This window comes from Emys orbicularis, chromosome 3 (genome assembly GCF_028017835.1).
Source record: "Emys orbicularis isolate rEmyOrb1 chromosome 3, rEmyOrb1.hap1, whole genome shotgun sequence".
In the NCBI taxonomy this organism is placed as follows: domain Eukaryota; kingdom Metazoa; phylum Chordata; order Testudines; family Emydidae; genus Emys; species Emys orbicularis.
Genome location: NC_088685.1, coordinates 191,673,481 through 191,689,665, shown reverse-complemented (window position 1 = coordinate 191,689,665; position 16,185 = coordinate 191,673,481).

The following is a 16,185-nucleotide window of genomic DNA, read 5'->3' as shown; positions in this document are numbered from 1 at the left end:
CATGATACGCAGAGAATTTACCAGTCACCTAGAAGGGAGCGGTGTGCACATCACTCAGAGTGACTCCCTGCAGCAGAGGGGGTGGGCTACACGCTGTCCACTGACACTATTATTATTTATTTGTATTATGGTAATGCTTAGAGATCTCAACCAGGATTGAGACTCAACTGTGTTGGCTACTGTATACATAGTAAGAGACAGGCCCTTCCCTGAAGAACATAATCAAGATACTAATAACTTAAAAATAATACAGGAATTTTTTTAAAACAATCCTTATTTAAAATGAGTTTGTCAACATTTTTGCCAAAAAATCCCTTTTTCTAAAATATTTTTGCAGAAAATGTTCAGTTTTTCAGAATTTTCTGATTTTTTATTTTTCACTAATTCCCATTGACTGCCAATGGGAATTTGGCTCCAAAATGCTTAAACCCTTTTGAAAATGAAACTTAGTCTCCGAAATCAGTTAGGAATTGCAACGCTGAGCACAGAAACACCTAAATACCTTTCAAAATCAGGGCCCTAATCTACAGTTTGAAATACAGAACAAAAAATTAATAGTAAATACAAAGTCACAGTATGACACACTAGAGATATCCTGTCTCCCAGGCTATTAATCTGGCTCTTTTCAGAAACACTGAATCCACTTTTTTTTTAAACTGCAAATAAATACATTTGAAACACTAAACTGTAGAAAATGTTGCACTGCATACTTTAAACAACTCAGGACAGCATTCACTAAATCTTTTTACAGTCTATAGCCTCCAGAGCCAAAAAAAAAAGAAAGGATGTGGTTAACAGTTCCCCCAAAATCAGGGAGTACCAGTACTAATGTTTCATTATAAATCATTTAAATTGATGGTCTTGTTTCAAAATCTTACCTGTTTCATAATGGATGCTATGAAATTCCTGTTTTGTCCAAATTTTACATTGAATTATTTGATTCCCATTAACTCAAAACTCAGAATGGAACAGAGATGAACCAAACTCTCTGGAAAGATTTGCAGATATCCTTGTAAACCTAAACCAATTTATTTTGCATAATTCTCTTTATAAGATTTTAATTGGACTCTAGAAATGAGATATGTTTCAATAATATAGGGGAATTTATACTTTTGATCTTTTATTTTGATGACTTTCAGTATTTTTGTATTACTAGTAGCAGCATAAGATATATTCTTATAAACACAGGACTAATATGTTTCAGTTATTGTTATCTACTGATTCAGTAACACTTGAATTGATCTCAGACTGTTTCAAGCAACCGTACCGCACCCAAAACACCACATGAACCACAGAACCTAGATCAATAATTTTTCAAGTGAAATAATTGTTTGCCTTTGTAAGACCCTATTACTTCTAGAATGAAGAACTGTTTGATTGACCTCCAGGAAAGCAGCAGATGTGCATAAGCCAATCACCTCAGGCCTTATCATTTAAAGAGGGGCCTTGAAAATTACAGAAAAGTACACTGAACATGTGCCAGTTAGCTGTGGGAAATAAACAGCTGGAAAAGCTGCAAACTGCTTTGATAAAACAGAATAACCTCCTAATTTGTGGTCAAAATAGATTCTCCTGATTAGCCACCCACCCACCAACATATTTTATTTTTTTAAAAATATTTAATTAATAAAGACAATAACTAAATGATATTGCAGTGACTGGAGTTATTTTCAGAGGACCAGTCTGATTTAGTTTGTTGCCTGATTTTGTGAAATCCCACACAGAAATGTCACTGAAGATCATGAATTTACAGTTTTGAATCTGTCTTAAACATCTTTGTTCAGATTGTCTTTACTACTATGTAATTTTAATGTTGTTTTGCATTATTTGTATATTTCTATACTCTTACATATTGGATAGGATGTATAGGTAGATCCTCAGCCACTGTAAATTGGTGTAGCTCCATAAACTTCAATGGAAGTATAAAGAGTTACACCAGCTGAGGATCGGGCCCTATTTATCTAGCATGAGATTCTACGAGGTAGAGCCAAGAGGGAAGCAGAGTTGAGGTGGCTTTAAACCCTCCCAATCCTGGCTGTTCTGAGAGATGGAGAAGCCCTCAGTGTAACTTAGCCCTAGGGACCTGTGTAAATTAAAGCAATCTTGCTCAAGCATTGCCTGGAATCTGCACAGTGCTATGGTTCCACCCATCCTCACCCCAACCCTGCGCCTGGCTTGCCCCTGTCGAGGAAAAAGTCACGCACGCAGTGATTTTAGTTCAGAGACTCAAGCCTGAGGCTTGTTTATTGAATACACACCAACGCGTTGGGGGTAGCAGTATTGAAACCGTGCCCCCGATACAAAGCACACAGAGACTTTTAAAGCTTAAAACCGCAAACAAATTACACACAGTTAAGTAATAATAACCATATTAGGAATAAGGGAGTTAGGGTTTCTTGGTACTTTCCAGCATTCTTTTGCAATCTTGCCTTGGTATGGGTGCAATTTGAGTTAAGGTCTTCTTGGTATTTTCCAACGCTGTTACAACCTTGCCTTTTATGGGGTGCTTATTACACAATTGCCCCTTACAGGGTACAGTTACTCAATGGGGGTAGTCATACAAATGGAGTAGGGGGAGGCATGGTTACTCATTTTAGATGATTGCTTCACACATATTGCTTTACACAAGTGGTTATTATATTTCAAAAGCAGTAGGCACCTATTGCAAATTATACTTGTTGCTGGGGCTTTTCACCCTCCTCTTTTCCAGCCCCCCTTCCCTCCCTGTGTCTCAACCTCTGACCGCCACTGTCAGGGAGCACAACACTTAGCTTGGTCTAGGCTCGTGCCTGTTAGCCGCAGGGCGGGCCTAGGCCAAGCAGAAAAGCTTAGACTAATAGGGCTAGCTTAATTTTCCCTCACACCCCTCACTAAGGTTTATGAAGGCATCCTCGTGAGGCAGCCTTATGACTGTCTTCTGCAGTTTCTGCACCAGGGGAATCCTCCCCCGCCTAGCACCAGACCATTTAAACAGTATAAAGGGGCCAGAATGCCAAGGTCTTCAGGCATCCAAGAAACAGGATGACCAAAGGTTTTAAAGAGAAAATTAGAACACTGTTCCCAATATTTTCACTTGTGGGGCTCCAGACCAAAGGTACTTATCATGGGGATATGTCGGAGGGGTTGGCCAGCTGAGCTTCTGACATATCCTGTTGTGTTTTTTTCAATTCGTTGGGGGTTTTTTGTTTGATTTTTTCCCCAAGGAGTCATAAAATAAGCAACATAAATGTATTCATTTGAGCACAAATCCTGATACTATTGCCACCAATAATAGAACTCCTATTGCCTTCCTTGTGAGCAGCATTTGATCAGAATTGCCAAAAAGAAAATAAGGTAAAATCACCTATGGGAACTCCTCATTTGTGATTTTTTTTTCCTTTGTAGATTTTAAATATTGTCACTAAATTGTTGCCCTGCCAGTCAAAATATATCAAAACAAATCAGTGGGGCCTGATTTTTCACTTATCTCTGTGCAAAGCAAGTGCAAAGTGGATGTAGAACAATTCCATTCCGGTTTGGAAGCACACCCACTTTCATATAGTTGTAAATGACTACATAGTAGAGAATCACACACATATTTAAAGATGAAAAAGACTCATTTAGTTTTCTAGTCCATTTCCCTGCCAGTTAAAGACTTTCCCCCATATTTTTCCTTTCTTAACTTCATCACATCTAGTTATTCTGTATTAATCTCCCTTCCTAGTGTTAAATTTTGCTTTTTTTATATACCTTTCCTTTAATTGTCTGAGAGGGCCATACCATGTTCCTTTTCTAACATGCGTACAAGCACTGCAGTTAGATGCACATATTAAAGACATGCCATTTTTACTGGGGTCAGGTCTATGCAAGACCTTCTTACAAAATATAACCAGAGGAAAGGGACAGCTTATAGTGTCCTAGATGTCAGGTGTGAAACACAGAAATTCCCTAGAACCATGAGCTCAAAATCCCAGCAGAATCAACTGAGCTGTTCCACTTATGGAGGTAAATAACTGTGTTTCATGCATTTTATTGTGTGGTAGTATTTCAATGAGACCACAGAAACCCTGCCTGCTCTGGGGCCGTAATCCAGCAAAGCCCTTGACCACTTGCTGAACTTAAAGCAGGTGAGGAGTCCCAGGGAGCCAATGTATTTTTTTAATTTATTTATTTATTTATTTATTTTGTATTGTGGTAGCACATAGCTGTCATGGATCAGGACCCCATTGTGCGAGGTGATGTAAAAAAACAGAACAGACCTTCTTTGCTGAATATACATCAGTAATCTCATAATACTTTTAGGAAGAGTTACAAATCAGATAGATTTGTCCCAGTATTAGTCAAATTTTCTCTTCTCCCAACTGTTACACAAGATGCTGTGTTGGCATCTGGCTTCTGTACAAATACTGTTTAGGCAATGCAAGTACTGTACTTGGGTATCTCGAGGGTAGACTTGGGTACCAAGTAATAAAATACCCACTTATAAATTACACCTGTATACCAATGCTGCTTTAACAAAACTGGGGAAGTAGTGCATAGCCAGCACATTTCCTGTGGGGGAACAGGCCTAAATTTCTGTAGTTCTGTGGTAAGATCTGCCCTCCCTTGTATGCCTGCTTACTGAGAGGTATTGTTTTTGTTAACTACATTGTAAATAACTAAAATGATCACATAGCATTTCAGTATGTTTTTGTAAGGAAGTCGTAGTTAGTTCTTCCTGTGTATTAGACCTGACTTCAGGCTTTTGGTCTTTTATGTGTGCAATTAACTGCAAACACCTTGTCATAAACATTTTAAAAGGTCAAAGTGATTGCAACAATTTTGCTAAAGAGATAAATGGTCAAATAAAACATTGAATTGTTAATTCCCAGGTGACAAAAAGCTGCATACGTCTGATCAATAAGAAGACAGGCAGAAAGAATTCTGGGATAAAGGGTGGGTCAACCCTGAAGTGTTAATAACTTGCTGATATTATTTTGTTCTGGCACATCACACGTTGTAGCAGGTAACAGAGCCGATAAGAGCAAATTAACATTCATAGTCTTATAGTAGGGAGACTGAACACCTAAAATAATTGAAACAAAAGTTTTAAAGGATTTAGAGATATTAATAACAGCAAAAACAGTGAGTTTGAAACTGACAGGTAAGAACAATATCTTACTGTTATTCCTGTTTATATTAGCTACTTGCTGGAGATCTCTCTCTCTCTCTCTCTCTCTCTCTCTCTGTGCTTCTTTTCTCTCTTTCATTTTGTTGTAGCTCCTATGTTTTTTCTTAAAATGCAACTGTTGAAAAATTGCTTCAGTCAATTACAAGTATTTCAACTTTTAATTGCAATATATGTCTACTTTACGTACACATATTCAATTATTCACATACATGGGAACAGATCCTCAGCTGGTGTGAATTGTCATAGTTGTTATTATAGCTGCCCCAGGAAGTATATTTATATTTGTGGAAGGCGAACTATGTACATTTGCTAAACTTTAAAAAACTACTACAGACACTGAGCTTTATTGCCATTTATGCTTAGAATAAGAGGATCTCTGAACATTTTTTTCAATCAAGTCTTGATTTAAGTAAATAATACTGAGAACACTGTTTTCAGCCTTTTAGACTAATGAAAAGAGTATTTTATAACTAGACCTGCTCTGTAAATTATTTCTCCTTTTTTATTAAGAAAATTGTATCTTCATCTTATTCACTATAAATCAATGAAGTACAAGTGAAAATTAAAATTAGCAGTTTACACGTAACATTTTAGATTGGTTAAAGGCTAAAAACTGAAGAAAAATAATTGGGTCAACATCAGCATACCAGAGCTGAAACAGGGTCTCATATCCTTAACAGATCTTGTTTAATTTTTTTAATTCTAACTATCAAATGTAATACTGGACGGACTACATCCAAGTGCTATAGACTTGCAAACTGGTCAGTGGAGACTTTTGTATGTAGAAATCCACTTATCCAATTCAAGACTTTTAAAACAACGAGACAGTTGAAATTTCTTTTCAAATTGTTGGAAATTCCACTTCCAACCAATTCATGAAGTTCCAGGGAGATAGTTGGTAAATGTCTACGTTATATGACTGAATGACTGTGGTTCAGAAATCAGCCATTAGTTACTGATAAGTCCTAATGGGCTCCTCTTTTCAATTTCTTGAAAAAAATATTAAATTGACGAGGTGGAAAGAGACCACCTGCAGAATTCTGCTCAGACAACAGCTTCTTTTGAAGATACCTCCAGAAAAGATTACAAGGCAGTAAGATAAAGAGAATGAAAATTATCTTATTATTTAATTGAGGAGGCATCTGAGAAATAAATTAACTTTTCCCAAAGTGGAACACAGAATTTAAGAAAAATATTAAAAGCCAGTCAGAAATCAGTAAATACTGACAGCCAATGAATAATATCTCCCAATATATATAGGGAGTACAGAAGTCTAAGGAACTCAAGCTGTTCCAAGTCATGAAATCAGTGGCATAAAATATAGACAATGATGTGTATATTGATTGCTATAGACACTTGAAATCAAATGAACATTTGAAAGGTCAGTAATTTGACGTGCACCAAATCGAATGCTAGTCATTTGCATGAGGTTGAAAGTCATATCTCAGTGTAAAGTACTCCAGTGATATGTAAATTTAATCATTCCATATCTCTATCAACTTTATGTCATCTGGCATGAAAAATATAGAGAAATTGCATAATCCCATAAAACATGCTGAAATAAATGACATTTTAAAAGTAACATGGAAAGATACCGCATGGCACAAATCTATTTTGCAGGCTACATAAATGTCACGAAACTGCATTTTACTCTGGCAGCAAATTTTTAAAGCTTCTGTAGCCACTCACTAAATGTGTTTACAAATTAAGATATGTTCTTTATTTCCAGGATCCCTGGAAGCATGTATTAGGATTTATTCAGACTGCAGTCTAAAGGATTGTTCCATTTTTTGTTCTTTCAAAAAACAAAAAAATTGATTGAAAAATTCATCTTTGTAATACACTTTTTAAATATTACAAATATAAAGATATCTTAGATTATCTTCTCTAGAGAAAAGGATATTTTCATTGTGTCTTTCAAAAATATTACACATAGTACACAGTATAAGATGCCCATTTCACCTCATTGAATCAACAGGAACTTTGCCTTTTACTTTAATAGTTGCAGAATCATACCATCAGGTAGATGAGATTTCATATTCCTTGGGTATTTAAGATTTAAAGATAATTCTAAGAGTCTTGAAACATTCTTATATAATGATAATAAATAATCATCAAAACAGCATAGGACTATACCCCACACCAGAAAGGAACTCCGGCTACAACACAGTGATTCCAAATGAAATAATGTTTAAAATATAAAACAATAAAACTATGTAATAAAACCAGACTCATAAAACTTCAAAAATGACAACTAGTAGGGTCAGAGTAAATACATTGTGGTGTATTTCTTTCTCCTTCTATTTGTTCAGTTCATATGTTCTATTGCTTACGTTATATTGTTTCAAACTGGTTGACCTTATTTCTTTTGGAAACAGAAGCAATGGATTTAAAATAGTTAAGGCTTGTGGCGTCCAATTGCAGCTGCATATTGCAAAACTCCAAATATCCTCATGTTGCAAGAAAACTTATTTTTTATTATAGTATTGTGTAAAATCACTGTTACATATGGAACAAATCAAAACATACCAAAAATATTTTCAAAAAAATATACTTTAAGCATTTAAGAATTAGAGGTTTTTAACCCTTTTTCCCACTTTTAAATTATTTTAATAAAAGTAGTAACTCTAATTTAATAATAACCTGTAGGTCTAAAGGACAACATGGGAAAAAAGCCCATAGATTCTTTAGATCCAGGTTGCAAGTGTACATTATATTCCTAATGTTATGCCACTAAATGTAGGTGGTAAGGCATGTATTTTATCCTACTGTAGTTAAACCTGCAGAATGAGCACAAGTAGTAAGAAAACTTTGCAGCTTTCAGTCCGTGGATAATGGATTAATTCTCCCCTGAAAAAAAGTTCAGTAGCTATAGACAGTGAGCAAGTGGCATTGACATTCTACACATTTGGAGAAGCAGGATGCAAAGGGAAATCTAGTCTCAAAGACCCAAGTTCTTTGTGCATCCGTGCGGAGTCCCTGGTCCTCTACAGCTAGGGTGACCAGATAGCAAGTGTAAAAAATCGGGACAGGAAGTGGGGGGTAATAGGAGGCTAAATAAGAAAAAGCCCCAAATATGGGGACTGTCCCTATAAAATCAGGAAATCTGGTCACCCTATCTCCAGCACCAATCTTCCCCTACAACACAGCTACAGTAACTCTGTAGTCGTTAGCTCCCCATTGCACAGCTCTCCCCACTACCAAGGCCTGTGCATTACTGCCACACATTTCCTGAAGGTGACAAAATGTGAGAAGTAGAAGTTAACGCTACAAGGTGCCACATTAACACCTACTGGGATCTGTGCTGGAGGGGAACATGATGCCCAGAGTGCCTGCATCCTGATCCACCATGTGTTCCAGCTGTCTATGAAATGCAGCTAAGGTGCCACAAGTACTCCTGTTATTTTTGCCAAACCATGTGGTGTTTCTGGGGGCTAATTGGGAGTGGAGAGAATGTCAAGTGGCCTCCACTTGCACCTTTCTGCAAATTCCTGCTCCTTTCCGCCAGTGTTTCTTCTCCTTTGCTGCCCTCTGCACCACAGAGTGGAGGCATGTATCTTGTCCCTGGTTATCTCTGTTATCTTATTTCTGTTATTGCAGAGGCTCCCAAATTGTGGTCCACGGACCTCTGGTAGCCTGCAGAGTTCTTGCTAGTGGGCCCACAGCAAGCTGGCTAGTCACAAGATGCTAGCTCTTGTTTTTATTTCTAGCTGCTAAATTGCATTAAAAGGCAGCTAAACTGATATTTTGTAAGCTCTCTAGGCCAGGGACTATGTTTTTCTTCTGTCTGTACAACGCCTAGCACAATGGAGCCCTGATGTGTGACTGGGGCTCCTGGGCACTAACGCAATACAAATAATCAATGACAATAATAGTATTGCATGCCTTTCCCAATATCACTTTTCATGCGAGCAATAGTTCTTTTCACAGAGATGTTAAGTGATTGTGGAGGGGAGAGAGTCTACATGACAATCTCTCAGTCAAGCTGTGTTTAGCACTTGAAGAGTCCTCAGCCCTGTAGTATACTGGAAACTACACAGAAGACTTACAGTTTGAAGACACATTGCATTTCACATATTATATAAAAAAAATCTTTAAGGGTAGCAGCATATATAATGAACACAAAGAAACTGTAGTCTACGGCCAAATCCTGGCCTCCCATTCTAACTGCTTTGCAATGTTTGAGTTGCACAAACCAGTTGGAAAACAAGTTTAATCAGCTAATTGAGAAATTCCCAGCACAGGTTAAATAAAGAGGGCGAGGATAGGGCACATACAGACTGAGAGAGAAGGCATGTTGGAGAAGTGCCTGGAGAAGGGGTTGCAGCCAGACCATTACTGTGCCCTGGCTGGTGAAACAGCCCTTTGAGGACTGTTATCATACAGTACAATTTACACTAGCCCAAAAGCTGCTCTAAGGTGCACTTGGCAAAAGATTGGGGAGAAGGTGTAAAGCCATCTTTCCCCTCCCTCCCAGCTGCAGCTGAACTCCATTTAACCACAGCTGAGGATTCAGACTTACATGTTTGAGCTCTAATTTTGGTGACTTAGTAATATTTTGTTGCATCACAACAAACACGTAGATGGGTAGGTTCTTCTCCATAACCTTCATAGAGTACATGAAAACTTGTAGCATTTTGATGTTCTTGCCCTTAAGTTTGCCATATGTTTATGCTGTTCTGTAACATTATAGGTTTTCATTATGAATATTGTGCTCAAAACTACAAAAAAAATTATATTTTTGGATTAATTAACTTTCCAGTAAACAAAAACAGTGTTTGCACAATTTAAGGGTCTAGTTCTGCAATTCACTGAGCACCCCACCCGATCCTGCAACTGAGTTCACTGGGACTAGATAAGCCTCGGCACATCAGAGGTGTTCTGACCACACGGGATTGGGCCCTTTGGAACCAGCAAACAAGAACCTGAAAACATGTTCTATTTTTAAATCATGCTTCCCGGCACTTGGTTGGGTGTTTGACATAAGACTGTGTTAAATCAGCAATATCAACTGAGGTTCAGCATATAACATAGGTTTTCCATGTTAGTAATGCCATTCTCATATGTGCAATGGTTTTAAATTATTATTTTAACTTTAATTTAAAAATCTGTTTACTCCAAATCTCTCAAGATAGGCAGATGCCTTTGTAGGTTGCTTTCTCATGTGTGTCTCTTATTGAATGCTGAACACTTCTCCTTATCTTCATGGAAAGGAATTGTTGTTTTATTAAACTAAAAATAAGTAAACGAGGAACATATTTATTTTCATCAAATACTTAGATAGCCAGGTCTGACAGTCCTACCATCTTAAGTTTTTCAGTGTATTACACTGAATTTTCTAAAAACTAAATATCAGATACAAATATATTATAGGTTTCAGAGTAGCAGCCATGTTAGTCTGTATCCGCAAAAAGAACAGGAGTACTTGTGGCACCTTAGAGACTAACAAATTTATTTGAGCATAAGCTTTCGTGGGCTACAGCCCACTTCTTCGGATGCATAGAATGGAACATATATTGAAGAGATATATATACACATACAGAGAGCATGAAAAGGTGGGAGTTGTCTTATATATTATAATAGCTTAACTAGAAAATTTCTCTGCATTCAGATAAATGGTCTTTTTTTCGATATAAATGCTATGCATGCTGCAGAAGAGTGTTATTAATTCCTACCTACCCAATTTTATTAATCATATAAAAAGAAACTGATTTTGACCTCATAATTGTGTCCATATTAGGAGCTGGAGAAACAACTGCCATGAAAGTGAACATCTAGATATTAGTTAAGCAACGGCCACACTCGCAGCCTTTCTTGTTCCATTACAAGGCTCCTGTAAGTCTCCTGGGGCCCCACTGGCAGTAGTTACAAACAACCCAAACCAGCAGGAATGTGCAAGGAACAGGTGCTCTGGCTTACCGTGGCTGTATTGCATGCAGAGAAACAAGAATAAGCAGCTACTGCTGTTGCACATCTTCTCTAAAATAGCCTCTACCTGAAGATGTTTAATTTCTCTCCTACAGATATGTTTTTAAAGGTGGATGCTATTGGATATCATACCTTGCAAACAGTTAATCTGCTGGTTAAGTCTCTTTCATTATCTTTACATGAGAGTTTTGGCATAAAGCATCTAAACCATACTTTTATAATTGAGTATGAAAAATGGTGTAGAATACATTACATTCAATCAGAGATGTTCATGGCACAAGGAAATACATAAATGCAAAGGGGGCTCAGCAAGCCATTGAATAACATAATAAGCCTGTTAATCAATGTGGCAGCACATTATAATATTATGGGGAGGGGGTAAGCATTCAGTCCAGTGCTAAAACTAAACTAGTACAGTATTTAATTGCTGGGAAATTAGGATTCTTCCAGTGAATTTGCCATCAAGAAGAGACAAGGAGAAGAAGTATTACATTTGGATCCCTAGGTCCTGATTCTGATCTCACAAACACCAGTGTAAATCAGAACTAACTCCTCTCTAGTAAATGATGCTGCACAAGTTTAAAACTGGTGTGAGATCTGAATCAGAAAAACAGCATGTGTTTTCCAGAGCAGAACATATGCTGTATTTTAAGATGGTGCTTGATAAATTTGTGAACGGGGATATAAAGTAGGGTTGCCTGCAATAGCAGAGGACTGAACTCAATGACCCAGGATGTCCCTTCCAGTCCTTATGTATTGCACATAGCTAATCACATCACATTACTGGAATTTCAGACTGAAAATATAAAACCATTGTAACTGAAGAGAATGTAAAATTATAAAATGTAAAATTGTATCACTAGTTCTCCTCCCAGTTACACAGAAGCAACTCAACAGAAATCAGTGGAGTTAAACCAATGCTAAACTGGGGGCAGGTCTACATTACTGCTTAAGTTGATCTAACATACATCGCTTAGGGGTGTGAAAACCCCTTCCTCCCAAGTGACTCAAGTTTCACGTGTCTCCCACCGACATAGCTTACGCTTCTTGCTGAGATTAAGTAATTATGTCAACGGGAGAGCGCTTTCCCGTTGGCATAGCGCATCTTCACCAGATGCGCGACAGTGCCGATGTAGCGCTGTAGTGTAGACTTGCCCTGGGATAAGTGAGAGGAGAATTAGGCCTATTCATATCAGAAAAGATATTTAGACACCTATTTTCAAAACCCAGGACTGTACAAAAACGTGCAATGATGCACCTACTTTCCATGCCCAATTATTGTGATTGCATGTGTAAATTGAGAATGGCAAGTGCAAATGACCCGTTACACATAAAGGCCATCTTCTGAGCTGTGATACATCCCATTTGTGGTGATAGTAAGCAGCCAGAAAGCAGCTAGATCTCCCTAATTGGAATTCCTCTAGTATAAGAGAGTCTTCAGCTGGCATAGAGCTGAGATATCTGGATTTTATACCCTCCACCCCCCGTATATTTCATTTTAGAGGGTCTGAGACCTGAGGTTTCTCTAAAATATAGCAGAGCTGGTATAGGCACAACTCCAAAATCAAGGCATTCAACCCCTCCCCCCCCCACACACACACACATACACACACCTCCAGCTGCACCCAATACTGGATGCAGCTGGGAATCTGGCCTTGAAGTAGCAATTTGTGCATGCAACATGTATAAAATCTGATTTACACATGCAATCATGTTGATTCCATATGCAAAGTAAATGGACATTATTACATGTGCTCCTAAGCACTAGGAAATCAGGAACTTAATATTTTGCTTCATTTACATAACTGCTTTAATGTGAAAATCTAATAATGTTTAGGGCTGTGAACAATTTCTGTAACTAAAACCCTAGCTCCCCTGGCTTGACGTACCATTACAACCCTGTTTGACCAAAATGGTCTGCAAACCATTCAGTGAGCCTGAATCAAGTGTGGGCCAAACTTGTGCCAATTTAAGATGGTGGGTGGAAAAAAACTAATGAGACATAAAAATATCTGTTTGGCAATGATTTTACAAGAGACCAGGCTGCCATTTCATCTCAGTTATTATTAAATCTTAATTTATTAAATTATTAAACTCTTATTAAATCTTAGTCTGTAGGAAAGTCAGAATAAATTACAAGTAAGTTTCTTTGAAAAAGGGCTGAAATGCATAAACTATGTACGTACCATTTTCAAAACTGTGGATGATCTCACGGATTATATTATTGTAATTTAGCATCTCAAAATGAACTCTTTAGTTTTAGTTTCTGATTTTGAATTACAAAGAAGTTGAAAAATGTGGATTTTTTTTAAAGTTCTCTAATTAGGGATCCACAGAATACTGTATCTTCCTGCCCAATGCCTTCACAGTATGTTGAGAGTCATAGGATTGCTCTGGCAATGTTTAATAGTGAATCTCTAACTTCAAATTTAAGTGTAGTAAAGAAACTTTCATTCAGTACTCCACTTAGTAGACTGAAGTTAAGGCGTACATAGAAAAAACCACACTGAAGCTTTGACAGATGGTACTCAGCATTTGACTCCTGCTGAGCTCAGCAGGACCTATGGTTTAGAAGGTTAGGACTGTCAAAAAGACTCTGCTTATCAAGTGAATAACAAAGTGTAGACTGCCAGTCTGTTTCCTATAGAAAACTTAGATTTTGCATGTCATTCTTAGCTATGGTTCTGATGCTTCAAAAACTTCTAAGAATCAGGTTTTCACATCCAACAGACATATGCTAACCATTTAAGATACAAGCTGGGAACAGCAGTCACAGGAACAGAAGGAAATACGGTAGGCCTGACTCTAGGAACTTTTGCTCTCATGCTAGTGTTGGTGGCAAGATTTGGGGATTTCAGAAAGGATTCAAATCCAAAGGGAAGAACTCTATTCTTTGCAATAAGTGGAATTTAAGTCCTTTGTCTATATTAATTTACTGTTGGTTACAATATCTGGGTTTGGGGATTTCTTTGGCAAAATAAGCAGTAACGGGGTGTGAGAAAGGTTTGATCATAAAGCAGCATTTACCATTTTTGTTTGCTTTTTAAGTAATTTTGTATTAATATTACTTAGCATTTCTCCCAGTATAAGTACCTCCAGACATTAAAATTGTCACACTGAATAACCTGATGACAAGCAATACTGAGATCAGGAGCAATGCAAATGTTTTACAGCTCATGCCCTTGTTTACTGGTAAGTCTGAACCTCTAACTTTGTCTGTTTTTTTGCTGGTAAATATGTTACTGTACTGGTATGCTAAGCTAGACTTGGTCATTGATAGCACTGTAAATGTATATGGTACTTTATTGTAGAAAAACAGGTCAAACAATTTATTAACCTGATACATCGTTTTGATCATAGAGTAAGCTGGAACTGAATTGCTATCAACTGCTCTTCAACAGTTAGGGTTAATGATATAGTGTTATATAGTTACTAAAAAATTGTATTGGTATCATTAACACTCAAGCCTGTGACATTGACTTGTTTACAGATTGTAATTAATTCAGTATGGATTCATTACGAGGCCTTTGTCTCAGTGTTATATTATGAAAGACAATATCATTTATACCAAATATTTAAAAAAACAATCTAATCCCAATTTACTATGGAGCAGTGTCACAGACATATGCTCATTTGATTATATAATCATGGCTAATTCAATTACTCTACTGCCTGACAATTAGACAGCAGGAAAAACAAAACATATAGTCAAAAATTCTTTGACTGGTATTAATACTTCCCATGGGCATCCTCATGGTTTACTGGGTGCCTATGATTCAAAGAATGACAATTACTGTGAATATTAGGATGGTTTCACACCAAAATGATATTTCTGATTAATGTAGCATATCGTACCTTTGTCATTATGATCTGGTGTTTTAGAGCATTTGATTCTGTTTGGCTTATTAAGCATACGTTTAAAATATAAAAAGTACAAACTCCTCCCAAATGCAAAAATGTTTTCTATTTTTATTTTAAGTTGAAAATTATGGTTCAAAATTTTGCTAATTTTATTTAAAAGAAAGAAAGTCTCAGAATTTGAGATGGCTCTAGCATTTCATCCTGTTGCTTTCCATCCTACTCTACCCAATTACAGTTTGGTTTCTTTTTCTTTATTTCAAATATCTGCCTAATTCATTATTTAGAGTTGATAGGGGGAAATGTGCCTGCCCAAATATTAAGATTCCATGTAGTTTGTTCATGGTTTTGAAGGGAGGAGTCCTTTAGAAACTTATGTCTGATGAGTCTGTAAAATATAGTTGTTTTTTCCCCAAATGAGAAACAATCCACAGGGGCTGTGTGGTTTGTCTCTGCAGAAGCTGGGAGTCCCATCCCATTATTCAGCAGGTACCTTAAGACCAACACAGATCTCAGGGAAAACCACAATAGGCAGCTGTACAGATGCTTTTTGCTCTGATCTGTCACCCAACCCTCAACTGGCACAGCTCCCAACAGGAAACATGCCAGATTGCTCTGTGCTCCACATGGATTGGGCAAGGGGACAAGAGGCGAGAGAGAAATCCAGAGGCACCTAGTCAGCCCTCACATCCATCCAAAGCTAGAGCTACTTTTGGGTGAAGTGGGCATGTCAGAATGGAACATGGGGTCCTAATTCTTTTATTTGGCAACAGGCCAGGGATATGAAAGACGTTACCATGGTGTGCAAGATCTTTGAGCATATGTAAGTGTGCACTTATGAGTAGTACCTCAGCAATCCCTTTAACCTGGTGGAAAATTATAGGGATTAGTGATGACTGATTCTCATGTTAATTCAGTCCTGAGCTTTCCACTATGAAGAATGAGCATTCATAAGTGACCTAAATACAGCATATTATCTGTGGCAATTTTGTGATGTGGAGTACTATTGAACAGGCACTAACAACTAAAACAAGCAAGGTCACTTTACACAAATAAATACATTAAACTTGTCAGGAAAGAACATGGACATAGTAAGCATCGTATCACCACTATTAAAATAAGGGCTAGCAACTAAATTATATTTGGTAGTGCAAGTACATGTGAATGCCTGGGTCTTTCTGAACGCATCCCACACATGCTGAAAATCAATGTTTTAACGCTTGGTCAAAAACCAGCTGTCCGCCTTAGAA